The sequence below is a fragment of the Scyliorhinus torazame genome, chromosome 30, assembly GCF_047496885.1.
Source record: "Scyliorhinus torazame isolate Kashiwa2021f chromosome 30, sScyTor2.1, whole genome shotgun sequence".
NCBI classification, from domain to species: Eukaryota; Metazoa; Chordata; class Chondrichthyes; order Carcharhiniformes; family Scyliorhinidae; genus Scyliorhinus; species Scyliorhinus torazame.
The window spans coordinates 13564818-13577439 of NC_092736.1; the positions used below are offsets into that span (position 1 = coordinate 13564818).

Sequence of the window (12622 nt, forward strand, 5' to 3'; positions counted from 1 at the left end):
TGTAGACTCGATGGGCCGAATGGTCTTGCTCTGCACTGTGAATTTTATGAAAACGTAGCGTGATGTTCTTTGTGAGACACACTTCGAAGCCATCCTCATTAAGGAAAACAAGGAACATCACACATGGAATTTAAAAAAATTCCATGGTGGGATGTGGGCGTCGTTGGCTGGGCCAGCATGTGTTGCCCATCCCTAATTGCTCTTCAACTGAGTGGCTTTGCTAGGCCATTTCAGAGGGGCAGTTGAGAGTCTACCACCTTGATGTGGGTCTGGAGTCACCTGGCCAGACCAGGTAAGGATGGCAGACTTCCTTCCCTAAATGGCATTCGTGAACCAGATGGGTATTATGGCAATTGACAATAATTTCATGGAGACGGGTTTTCAATTCCAGATGTTATTATAATAGTCTTTGTTAGCGTCCCAAGTAGGCTAAATTTAAACTACCCTATTCATTGTTTTTCAAATTAAGGGGCAATTTAGCGTGGCCAATCTACCTACCCTGCATATCTTTGAGTTGTGGGGGTGAGACCCTCGCAGACTTGGAGAGAATGTGCAAACCCCACACGGACAGTGACCCAGAGCCGGGAACGAACCTGGGAACTCGGCGCCGTGAGGCAGCAGTGCTAACCACGGCGCCATCGTGCCGCCCTCAAACTCTTAAAGGTTAACATTTATCCTCACTGCCTCATCTCCCAGCTCCCACTAATCACTGTCCTAATGGTTTCACCCACTCTTATATATACAGTATAATATCTGTACGAAATAATATCCAACACATTTTCCCTCTCTCTTAGTTTTGAAGAGCCAAATGGACTTGGGACGTTAACTTTAATGTCCCGGGTCACAGTCCATGCGGCGTTTGCCCGTTCTCCCTGTGTCTGCGTGGGTCTCACCTCCACAACCCAAAGGCGTGTCCCTTAATTGGAAAAATTGGAAAGTGCCGTTTCAGTCGGCAGTTAGGAAGGCAAATGCAATGTTAGCATTCATGTCGAGAGGGCTAGAATACAAGAGCAGGGATGTACTTCTGAGGCTGTATAAGTCTCTGGACAGACCCCATTTGGAGCATTGTGAGCAGTTTTGGGCCCCGTACCTAAGGAAGGATGTGCTGGGGCCTTGGAAAGGGTCCAGAGGAGGTTCACAAGAATGATCCCTGGAATGAAGAGCTTGTCGTATGAGAAACGGTTGAGAACTCTGGGTCTGTACTCGTTGGAATTTAGAAGGATGAGGGGGAATTTATTGAAACTTACAGGATACTGCGAGGCCTGGATAGAGTGGACGTGGAGAGGATGTTTCCACTTGGAGGAAAAACTAGAACCAGAGGACACAGCCTCAGACTGAAGGGATGATCCTTTAAAACTGAGATGAGGAGGAATTTCTTCAGCCAGGTGGTGAATCTGTGGAACTCTATGCAGCAGAAGGCTGTGGAGGCCAAATCATTGAGCGTCTTTAAGACAGAGATAGATAGGTTCTTGATTAATAAAGAGATCAGGGACTTCCGGTGACGGCGGGCGGGAGGCAGCCGCGCGTTGGAGGGCTCCCGTTCGGGAATGGCATTGTCGGGGGTTAACGCCCGGGCCTAGGGCCAGCGAAGGCAGTAAAAAGTCGGGAGACAGCACAGAGGAGAAGAATGTCGAAGACCAGCAAAGAAACATCCGTGAAAAAAGCGGCTGAAAGTCCGTCAGGGAGTGGAAAGGTCACCGCGGGGTCAGTAAATAAAATGGAGGCTGGAGCACCAGGGGAGGTCGCAGTGCTTACGGCTGAAGGAATAACTAAGGTGATGGCTGCGGAATTCGAAAAGCAGTTTGCAAAATGCATGGAGACGGTGAGGAAGGAGATGAGGGAGGTTTTGAGTGCGCTGGTGGAGGAGGCGGTTTCCCCGGTGAGGACGGCGGTGGCGAGCGCAGTGGCGGAGGTGCGAGAGCAAGGGGAGGCGCTGAAGGAAGTGGAGGAGACGTTATTGCAGCACGGTGATCAACTTGCCTCGGTGGGGAAGGAGATGCGGAGGGTGATGGACATTAACAAGGATCTGCGAGGAAAAATGGAAGACCTGGAAAACAGATCCAGGCGACAGAACTTGAGGATTGTGGGGCTGCCCGAAGGAGTTGAAGGACCGAAGCCGACTGAGTATTTTGCCGCGATGCTGGCAAAACTATTGGGGAAGGGGGAGGCTCCCTCCCGATATGAACTGGATCGGGCTCATCGGTCGTGGAGGCCTGTACCAAAGGCGAGTGAGCCGCCAAGGGTAGTGACTCTGTGCTTCCGTAGGTACAGGGTGAAGGAGAAGGTCCTGAGCTGGGCCAAGCAGAAGCGGGTGGTGCAGTGGGCTGGAGCTGGTATACGTGTATACCAGGACTTTACGGTGGAGCTGGCGAGGAGGCGGGCTGCCTACAACCGGGTGAAGAGGGCACTGTACATTAGCAAGGTGCAGTGCGGCATTGTATATCCAGCGAAGCTGAGGGTGACTTATAAGCTCAGGGACTTTTATTTTGGAACGGCGGAAGCAGCGGAGGAGGTTGCGAAGGCAGAAGGACTATGGCAGAACTGACAAATTGAGAAATGGCCATGTGCCGATGTAACCTCATGACTGTATTTTCTTCTTTTTTGTTTCACAGCGTGCGGGTGTATGGGCTAAAGGAGCCAATGTTGTATATATTTGGACAAGGGAAGTGATGGGACTTTCACTCGAAATGAGGGCTCTTTGGGGTGTAGGTGGATATGCGGGGTTTGTGTGCTAAAAGGGGATCTCTGGGCTTTCCTAGTGCCAGGTAAGGGGGAACGGGACCTGGGCACGGGTCTTCACGCTGGCTGGTTTAAGCCGGCCAGTGAACGGGAGTGAGGTGGGGGGAGGGGCTGCGGCCATCGGAGCCTGGCAGAACAGGGTCCGAGGGGTCTAGCCGGGGTGGAAAGTTGGGGGGAAGGAACCAAGGTTGGGAGGAGGAGTTTTACAAGAGGCAGTGGACGGGAGGAGCTGGAGACTTGGGGGGGGGGGGGGGGGGGTTACAACTCTTGGGTATCATGTACGGTACTCTTTCAGAGGCTGGATGGCGTTGAGTGTAGGAGGGGGGGGAGTGGACTCTATAGGTCAATGGTGACCATGGGCGGTCCCGGACTCCTTTTTCTTTTTCTCTTTTTCTTTTTGTTTCCACCGTGGGAGGGTTTGGTTTATTGGATGCATATATTGACAGGTGGGCCGTTGTTTGGGGTGGTGGGAGGATGGGATCTTTGGTATCGTTAAGGGGATTGATTTTGTGTTTGTTACCGTTTACTGTCTGTGGGTGGGGTGTAAATGTTTGAAGGAAAACGTGAAAATGTAGAATAAAAAAATATTTTAAAAAATAAAGAGATCAGGGGTTGTGGGGAGAAGGCAGGACAATGGATGTGGGAAACATATCAGTCATGAGTGAAAGGCGTAGCAGACTCGATGGGCTGAGTGGCCTAATTCTGCTCCTATGTCTTATGTTTTGTCTCCCAACAGATTCTGCCATACCTGCGGAGTTTTTTCAACGTGCTGTTTTTGTTTGTGATGAAAATAGTGAGCCATTTAACCGTCCGCGCTCTCTCAACATGGCTAATCCTTTGCCTCAATTCCCACGCTATCGGGACATCCCTCGATTCCATTATCCCCAAACATCTCCGTCTTGAATACACTCAAAGACTAAGCCGCAACTTCCTGGGGTGGAGAACTCCAAAGGCTATGAACCCCTGGAGGAAGAAATTTCCCCTCGTCTTAAATGGCCAGCACCTCATTCGTTTTATTTATTCATTCATGGGCTGTGAGCGTTGCTGGCTGGGCCAACCTTCATTGCCCATTACCCTTGAACTGAGCGGCTGGCTAGGACATTTCAGAGGGCACATTAAGTGTCAAATTGGATTCGAAATTCAGTTCCTCGTCCTCAGATGGTGCCAGACCTGCAAATTCCATTCATCAAAAACTGGGAGATAAACAGAGGTGTCGCCACTGAGTTCAACAGCTTCATGAGCTTTCTGCTCCGTTTTACACCCATGTCCCACACGTGTACATACAAGAGTCAACCACAATGTGGTGAGTCACATGTAGGCCAGACCAGGTAAGGACGGCAGATTTCCTTCCCAAAAGAACATTGGTGAACCAGATGGGCTTTTATGACAATCGTTTCATGGTTATCATAAGACATAGGAGCAGAATTAGGCCACTCGGCCCATCGAGTCTGCTCCGCCATTCAACCATGGCTGATATTTTTCTCATCCCCATTCTCCTGCCTTCTCCCCATAACCCCTGATCCCCTTATCAATCAAGAACCTATCTATCTCTGCCTTAAAGGCACTCAGTGAATTGGCCTCCACAGCCTTCTGCGGCAAAGAGTTCCACAGATTCACCAGCCTCTGGCTGAAAAAATTGCCCATCTCTGTTTTAAAGGATCGTCCCTTTAGTCTGAGATGGTGTACTCTGGTTCTAGTTTTTCCGACAAAGGGAAACATCCTCCCCACGTCCACTCTATCCAGGCCTCGCAGTATCTTGTATGTTTCAAAAGATCCCCCCTCATCCTTCTAAACTCCAAGTACAGACCCAGAGTCCTCAAACGTTCCTCATACGACAAGTTCTTCATGCCAGGGATTATTCTTGTGAACCTCCTCTGGACCCTTTCCAAGGCCGGCACATCCTTCCTTAGATATGGGGCCCAAAACTGCTCACAATATTCCAAATGGGGTCTGACCAGAGCCTTATACAGCCCCTGGTCTTGTTTTTCATAGAATTTACAGTGCAGAAGGAGGCCATTTAGCCCATCGGGTCTGCACCGGCTCTTGGAAAGCGCACCCTACCCAAGGTCAACACCTCCACCCTATCCCCATAACCCAGTAACCCCACCCAACACTAAGGGCAATTTTGGACACTAAGGGCAATTTATCATGGCCAATCCACCTAACCTGCACATCTTTGGACTGTGGGAGGAAACCGGAGCACCCAGAGGAAACCCACGCAGACACGGGGAACGTGCAGACTCCGCACAGACAGTGACCCAAGCCGGAATCGAACCTGGGACCCTGGAGCTGTGAAGCAATTATGCTAACCACTATGCTACCGTGCTGCCCTCTCGACATGAATTCTAACATTGCATTTGCCTTCTTAACTGCCGACTGAACCTACATATTAACCTTAAGAGAATCGTGAACAAGGACATCCAAGTCCCTTTGTGCTTCTGCTTTCCGAAGCATTTCCTCATTTCAAAAAAGTCTGTCTAGATTTCTCCTTCCAAAGTGCATAACCTCACACTTTTCCACATTGTATTTCATTTGCCACTTCATTGCCCACTCTCCCAGCTTGTCCAAATCCTTCTGTAGCCCCCTTGCTTCCTCAATACTACCTGTTCCTCTATAGATCTTTGTATCATCTGCAAACTTAGCAACAGTGCCTTCAGTACCTTCTTCCAGATCATTCATATATAAGTTGTGGTCCCAGCACAGACCCTGAGGTACACCACTAGTCACCGGCTGCCATCCTGAAAAAGACCCCTTTATCCCCACTCTTTGCCTTTTGCCAGTCTGCCAATCCTCTATCCATGCCAGGATCGTACCCTTAACACCATGGGCTTTTAACTTATTTAACAGTCTCCTATGTGGCACCTTGTCAAAGGCCTTCTGGAAATCTAAATAAATCACGTCCACTGATTCTCCTTTGTTTAACTTGCATGTTATCTCCTCAAAGAACTCTAACAGATTTGTCAGACATGACCTCCCTTTGACAAAGCCGTGCTGACTCAGTCCTATTTTACTCTGCACTTCCAGGTACTCCGCAATCTCATCTTTAATAACAGACTCTAAAATCTTACCAATGACCGAAGTCAGGCTAACCGGCCTATAATTTCCCGTCTTCTGCCTCCCTCCCTTCTTAAACAGTGGTGTTACATTAGCCACCTTCCAGTCCTCTGGGACCCTTCCTGCCTCCAGTGATTCCTGAAAGATCATCACTAATGCCTCCACAATTTCCTCAGCTATCTCTTTTAGGATCCTGGGGTGTAGTCCATCCGGTCCAGGTGACTTATCCACCTTCAGACCTTTCAGTTTCCCCAGAACCTTCTCCTTAGTAATGGCCACTGCACTCACCGCTGCCTCCTGGTTCTCCTGGAGCTCGGGCATCCCACTGGTGTCTTCCACCGTGAAGACTGATGCAAAGTAACTATTCAGTTCGCCTGCCATTTCTTTGTTTCCTATTATTACTTCTCCAGCCACATTTTCTAGTGGTCCAATGTCTATTTTTGCCTCTCTCTTACCTTTTATATATTGAAAAAATCTCTTCCTGTCTTCATTTATTCGGAAACATTAGAGTTTGATATCCAGAACTTTTATTTAATTCAAATTTTACCGTCTGCTGTAGTGGGATTCGAACCAGCGTCCCGAGATTACCCTGGGTCTCTCTATTATTAGTCAAGTGATAACACCATTACCCCACCTCCTACTGATCAGCCATTATCTCACTGAATGGTGTAATGGGCTGGAGAGGCTGAATGGCCCAGTTGGGTTCTAACGTAGTAAGGTGAGGGGATTGGATATTGAAAGACTAAGGGGGATTATCACAGAATAATACAGTGCATAAGAGGCCCTTCGGCCCATTGAGTCTGCAGCGATGCATGAGACATCTGACCTGCCTACCGAATCCCATTTGTCAGCACTTGGCCCGTCGCCTTGAATGTAAAGATAATAGGCTTACACTAACACTGCAATGAAGTTACTGTGAAAAGCCCCTAGTCACCACACTCGGGCGCCTGTTTGGGTACACAGAGGGAGAATTCAGAATGTCCAATTCACCCAACAGCACGTCTTTCGGGGCTTGTGGGAGGAAACCGGAGCACCTGGAGGAATCCCACGCAGATGCGGGGAGAACGTGCAGACTCCGCACAGACAGCGACCCAAGCCGGGAATCAAACCTGGGACGCTGGAGCTGTGAAGCAATGGTGCTACCCACTGTGCTACCGTGCTGCCCAATGATGTTATGACGTGCCAAGTGCTCATCAAGGCACTTTAAAAAAAAACAATTTAGCGTGCCCAATTCATTTTTTCCAATTAAGGGGCAATTTAGCGTGGCCAATCCACCCACCCTGCACATCTTTGGGTTGTGGGGGCGAAACCTACGCAAACACGGGGAGAATGCGCAAACTCCACACGGACAGTGGCCCAGAGCCGGGATCAAATCTGGGACCTCGGCGCCGTGAGGCTGCAGTGCTAACCACTGCGCCACCGTGCCGCCCATCCAGGCACTTTTTAAAGGATGTGAGGCTACCCACCTCTACCACCCTCCCTATACCAGGGAGCAACATTCACGGTTTTGAGCTCGCATTCAAGCGGATGTTTTTCAGAACATGGCATCTTTGAATTTTTTAGTGTGGTCGCTGTGCAGGCTGAGTATAAGGGGACACGGTCCGTGCAGTGTATTTCAGGCTGAGTATAAGGGGACACGGTCCGTGCAGTGTATTTCAGGCTGAGTATAAGGGGACATGGTCCGTGCAGTGTATTCCAGGCTGAGGTGCCAGAGCATGGCTCAGCGTGAACGTTGCAGGCAGAGGGATTAGATCAGATGCCTCACGTGAATGAAAATAGATCAAACGTGAAGGATCACGTTTCCGGGCTCTGTGTTGCAACATTCGCCGATTCATGGAACCCGCAAGTAATACTGAACGAGGCCCAACGTTAGCATAAATATTCCTGTGGGCAAAGTCTTTTAATTGCAGGTGCATCAAAGCATTCGATCTATATTACGCATCAAGATCAATTCTAGGAAGCAGCATGTTGATATTAAAAGTTGTGTCAATATTTTTGCCGTACATCCTGTTCTCATTCCACACCGCACAATAAAAACAATTGAATCACAATTAACCCTTCTATAGTTGAAACACCCGCGTTAACACAACACCTTAACAGGGCTGAAAAGGTCATAAATGTAGGTGCAGAGGGTGTCGCTACGTAGTCCAACGCGTGGACAATTAGGCCCTGAAAACATACCATACAATTGAATAGTCTGATCCTAAATGTTGGCTCGCGAGTAACACCCTTTCCCCCCAGGCAACAATTGGTAAATACACATGATTGATACATTTGGGTAATGTAGGCGATTGCAGTGATGCTGTCATCTCCGAGACAGCCAGTTATGGGTTCAAGTCCCACATCAGGGACTTGTACCAGCGGCAGGGACCCGGGTCTGATTCCGGCCTTGGGTTACTTTCTGTGCGGAGTCTGCACGTTCTCCCCGTGTCTGCGTGGGTTTCCTCCGGGTGCTCCGGTTTCCTCCCACAGTCCAAAGATGTGCAGGTGAGGTGGATTGGCCACGCCAAATTGCGCCTCAGCGGGCAAGATGGGTTACGGGGACAGGGTGGGGCCGTGAGCCTGGGTAGGGTGTTCTGTCAGCGGTTTGGTGCAGACTCGATGGGCCGAATAGCCTCTTGAAATGAAAATGAAAATCGCTTATTGTCACAAGTAGGCTTCAATGAAGTTACTGTGAAAAGCCCCTAGTCGCCACATTCCGGCACCTGTTCGGGGAGGCTGGTACGGGAATTGAACCGTGCTGCTGGCCTGCCTTGGTCTGCTTTAAAAGCCAGCGATTTAGCCCAGTGTGCTAAACCAGCCCCTTTCTGCACGGTGGAGTTTCTACGATATGATGATTCTATGATCGGAGACCGGAGCACAGAACTAGCCTGACGCAGTACTGTACTCTCGTGCAGTCATTTTCAAACCGAGGGTCGTGACCCGTGGGTGGATCGCGGGCGGTTGTTGGGAGGGCTGCGGGGCCATGCGTTGCGGTGGCAGAGAGAAGGCTCCATACGCTGATGTCACGTGTTCTGGGTGCGAGAGATATTCTTCCCATTTTGCAGCTGCCGGCAGTGCTGGTGTGAGCTCCAGGGCCTCTGGTCAACAACCCATGAACAAAGCAGCATAAAGGTGGTGACTTGAGATGTGGGTTTATTAATTGTGGCACTGCACATCAGGATACATAGTCCTTGTTATATGCAGGGGATCACTGGCAAATGGAAGTTTAAACCCCTCAAAACCTCAAACAGCCTGGGTCGCGAAGGTCGGGCAGCCTGGGTCCCAAAGGATGGCTGGTGGATAAAAATGGTTCCCGGGCATGAAGTTTGAAAAACACTGCCCTAGTGCAGTACTGAGGGAGGGCCGCAGTTCCACAGATTCCGCCTTTCGGAAGTCAAATTGAGGCCCTTTTGCCTTCTCGGGTGTCGGAAAATGCCATGGTGCACTTTTTAAAAAAATTAGCCAATTCAGGGGCAATTTGGCGTGGTCAAGCCACCTACCTGCCCTGCACATCTTTGGGTTGTGGGGGTGAGATCCACACAGACACGGGGAGAATGTGCAAACTCGGCACAGACAGTGACCTAGGTCCTCGGTGTCGTGAGGCAGCAGTGCTAACCACTGCACCGACGTGCCGCCCCACCATGGTGCCCTTCTGAGGAAGGGCGGGAGGGTTCTCCCCTAACATCCTGACCAATATTTGTCATTCCCGTACCAGCCTCCCCGAGTAGGCGCCGGAATGTGGCGACTAGGGGCTTTTCACAGTAACTTCACTTGAAGCCTACTTGTGACATTAAGCAATTTTCTTTTCATTTGACCGACGCCACTAAAAAGAAAACAGATCATCCGGTCATCGCCGTCTGTGGGATCCTGCTGTGCACAAATTGGCTGCTGGGTTTCCTCCCATTACAACAATGACCACTCTTCAATGAGGACCTCTTTAGCTGCAATGTGATCCAGGGATGTCCTGCTTGTGAAAACCACAGTGTATAAATTAAAGTTCCTCCTTTAAGCACCAGGTATATCCAGCATCACAAGATGGCGGATAACCCCTCAATTGATAAGTTCCACCCTGACAAATAATGGACCAGACGATCCCCCCCCCCCATTTTAAACTCCAGTTAGTAACCAGAGAGCAGGACATGATTGTGTGCTTGGAATCTAATTTTGGGTCGAGATGACACCACCCAACCTTTGATCTGGAACCTTCCAATACTTGGTGAAACCCACCATTAAAGGGGAGCCTCCTGCTCCTCCATTAATCACTACGTAACCTCAACATTAAGGCGAGCTCTGCTCACCGATAATGTAGCTTCAGCGCTTTGATGAGGCTTTGTGCAGGAGCCTTTTATTAATCCCACCTAATGGGGTTTAAACACAGCAGTCGAGTTGAAAGCGTTAATCAATGCTCACACACAAGCACCATCATTAAGCTGCACTGTGCATTGGGTATGTCAGTCAATGTTAAGGCGCACGGCTATCTCCTGCAATCAAGTCCATTCCTAAATGCACAGGGCCTCCATGGAACCACGTGAGCTGTGTCGTCTGCCACCTCCAAGGGCCAGAAGGTTTTGGGGTCAAGAATAACTCCAGAACAGTGCAGTAATAAGGGAGCGCTGCAAAGTGCTCGAGGAGAAATTGAGTTTCAGGCCAAAAACTGCTCAACATCTTAATGCATAATGTAGTTTCTCTTGGTACTCCATTCCTCATGGTACCCACACAAAGGTGTTCACTACAGAAAGAAAACACTTGCTTTGGTAAAGCGCCGTTCACGACCTCAGGACATCCCAAAACACTCCGCACCCAATGATTTTTGAAGTGTCGTCTCTGTTGCAATGTAGGAAATGCAGCAGCCAATTTGTGCATAGCAAGATCCCGCAACAGAACCATGATAATGACTAGATCAACTGTTATTTATTTATTTAAAAAAAATACATTTACAGTACCCAATTATTTATTTTTTCCAATTAAGGGGCAATTTAGCGTGGCCAATCCACCTACCCTGCACATCTTTGGGTTGTGGGGGTGAAACCCACGCAGACACGGGGAGAATGTGCAAACTCCACACGGACAGTGACCCAGGACCAGGATTCGAACCCAGGTTCTCAGCACCGCAGTCCCAGTGCTAACCACTGCGTCGCGTGCTGCCCTGGGCAGGGTCTTGATATAATATCTCATCTCAAGGTCGTTGAGTTCAGCTTTGTATATATTCAATAACCCGTTCGCCACCTCTCCGGGCTCGAGAAAGCAACGATTACCAGCCTCGGGAGAGAAGAATTTCCTCCTCATTGCTTGAACGGGAGGACCCTTATACAGAAACTTAGCCTGCTAGTTCAAGCCCCCCCCCCTCCCCCATTGAGGGAAAACATTCTATCAGCATCTACCCAGTCAAGCCCATGCAGAACTTTATGCGTTTCAATAAAATCACCCCTCATTCTTCTAAACCCCAATGAGTATAGGGCAAACATGTCCAACCTTTTCTCAGAAATAAAGTCTATTCCTGTGGCAGATTTGATTAAAACTACTTCTAACATCCCATGCAAGTTACATTGACGCCATACAAGTGCCAGGCAATGACCATCTCCTACAAGAGAGGATCCTAACCATCGCCCCTTGACATTCAATGGCATTACCATCGCTGAATCCCCCCACAATCAACATCCTGGGGGTTACCATTGATCAGAAAGTGAACTGGACTAGCCATATAAATACTGTGGCTATCAGGGCAGGTCAAAGGCTAGGAATCCTACAGCGAGTAACTCACCTCTTGTTCCCCCCCCCCGCAAAGTCTGTCCACCATCTACAAGGCACAAGTCAGGAGTGTGATGGAATCCTCTCCACTTGCCTGGATGAGCTCAGCTCCAACAACACGCAAGAGGCTCGACACCATCCAGGACAAAGCAGCCCCGCTTGATTGCTCTCCTTCCACAACATTCTAACCCTCCCGCACCAACGAACAGTGGCAGCCGTGTGTACCATCTACAAGATGCACTGCAGTAACTGAACAAAGTTCCTTAGACAGCACCTTCCAAACCCACGCCCATCTAGAAGGACAAGAGCAGCAGATACCTGGGAACCCCACCACCTGGAGGTTCCCCTCCAAGTCACTCACCACCCTGACCTGGAAATATATCGCCGTTCCTTCACTGTCGCTGGGTCAAAATCCTGGAACGCCCTCCCTAACAGCACAGGGGGTGTACCTACACCTCAAGGTTGCAGCGGTTCAAGAGGGCAGCTCACTACCCCCTAAGAGTTGGGCAATAAATGCCGGCCTAACCAGCGACATCCACTTCCCGTAAATGAATAAAAGAAATCCCAGGATGATTCATCTTGAACTTGATGTTAACATTTGGGGGTAAATGTTTCTCTCACCTTCCAATCCCCTCCCTTCTGCTGAACTGTGGACTCGACTGAAGGAGCTCAGCCACTCGGTCCCGTTCCTCTTCCCATAATCTTCAAAATACAGACGATTAACCATTTCTCGTTGCGAATATGGACCCCGTGTTTAACAGGTTATTCCAGCTCTCTGCATAGAGTAATGTTTTCATTCTTATCCCCATCAGCTTAAATTGCTGGCCGCTCTGCCTTAACTTGCGAAGATTAATTTTTCAATTTCCAAACACAGTGGTCTGTCTCAATGATGGTTCCCTATTGGTTCCTGGGTCCCTCAACTCAACACCCTACATGAAAGAGCTGCACAGCCGTCCCTTTCTGCGTAAGTGACGGGTTTAGTGGAAAAAGCGTGAGAAGAAGGTTCTTGTAGAGCCTCAAGGCCAGGCTGGACCTGTTGGGCTAACCAGTCGGTTCCTGTGCCCAAACGTCTTTGCAGTTCCAGAGTCCCCCAGACTAA

The 12622-nt window shown here is 49.4% G+C and overlaps 1 protein-coding gene across 6 annotated transcripts in view; it reads right to left on the reverse strand.

Annotated features, from left to right (window-relative positions):
* The window catches only part of LOC140404392 (AT-rich interactive domain-containing protein 3A-like), a 231627-nt gene that overhangs the window by 52882 nt on the left and 166123 nt on the right, over positions 1-12622 (reverse strand). The window lies entirely within an intron of this gene.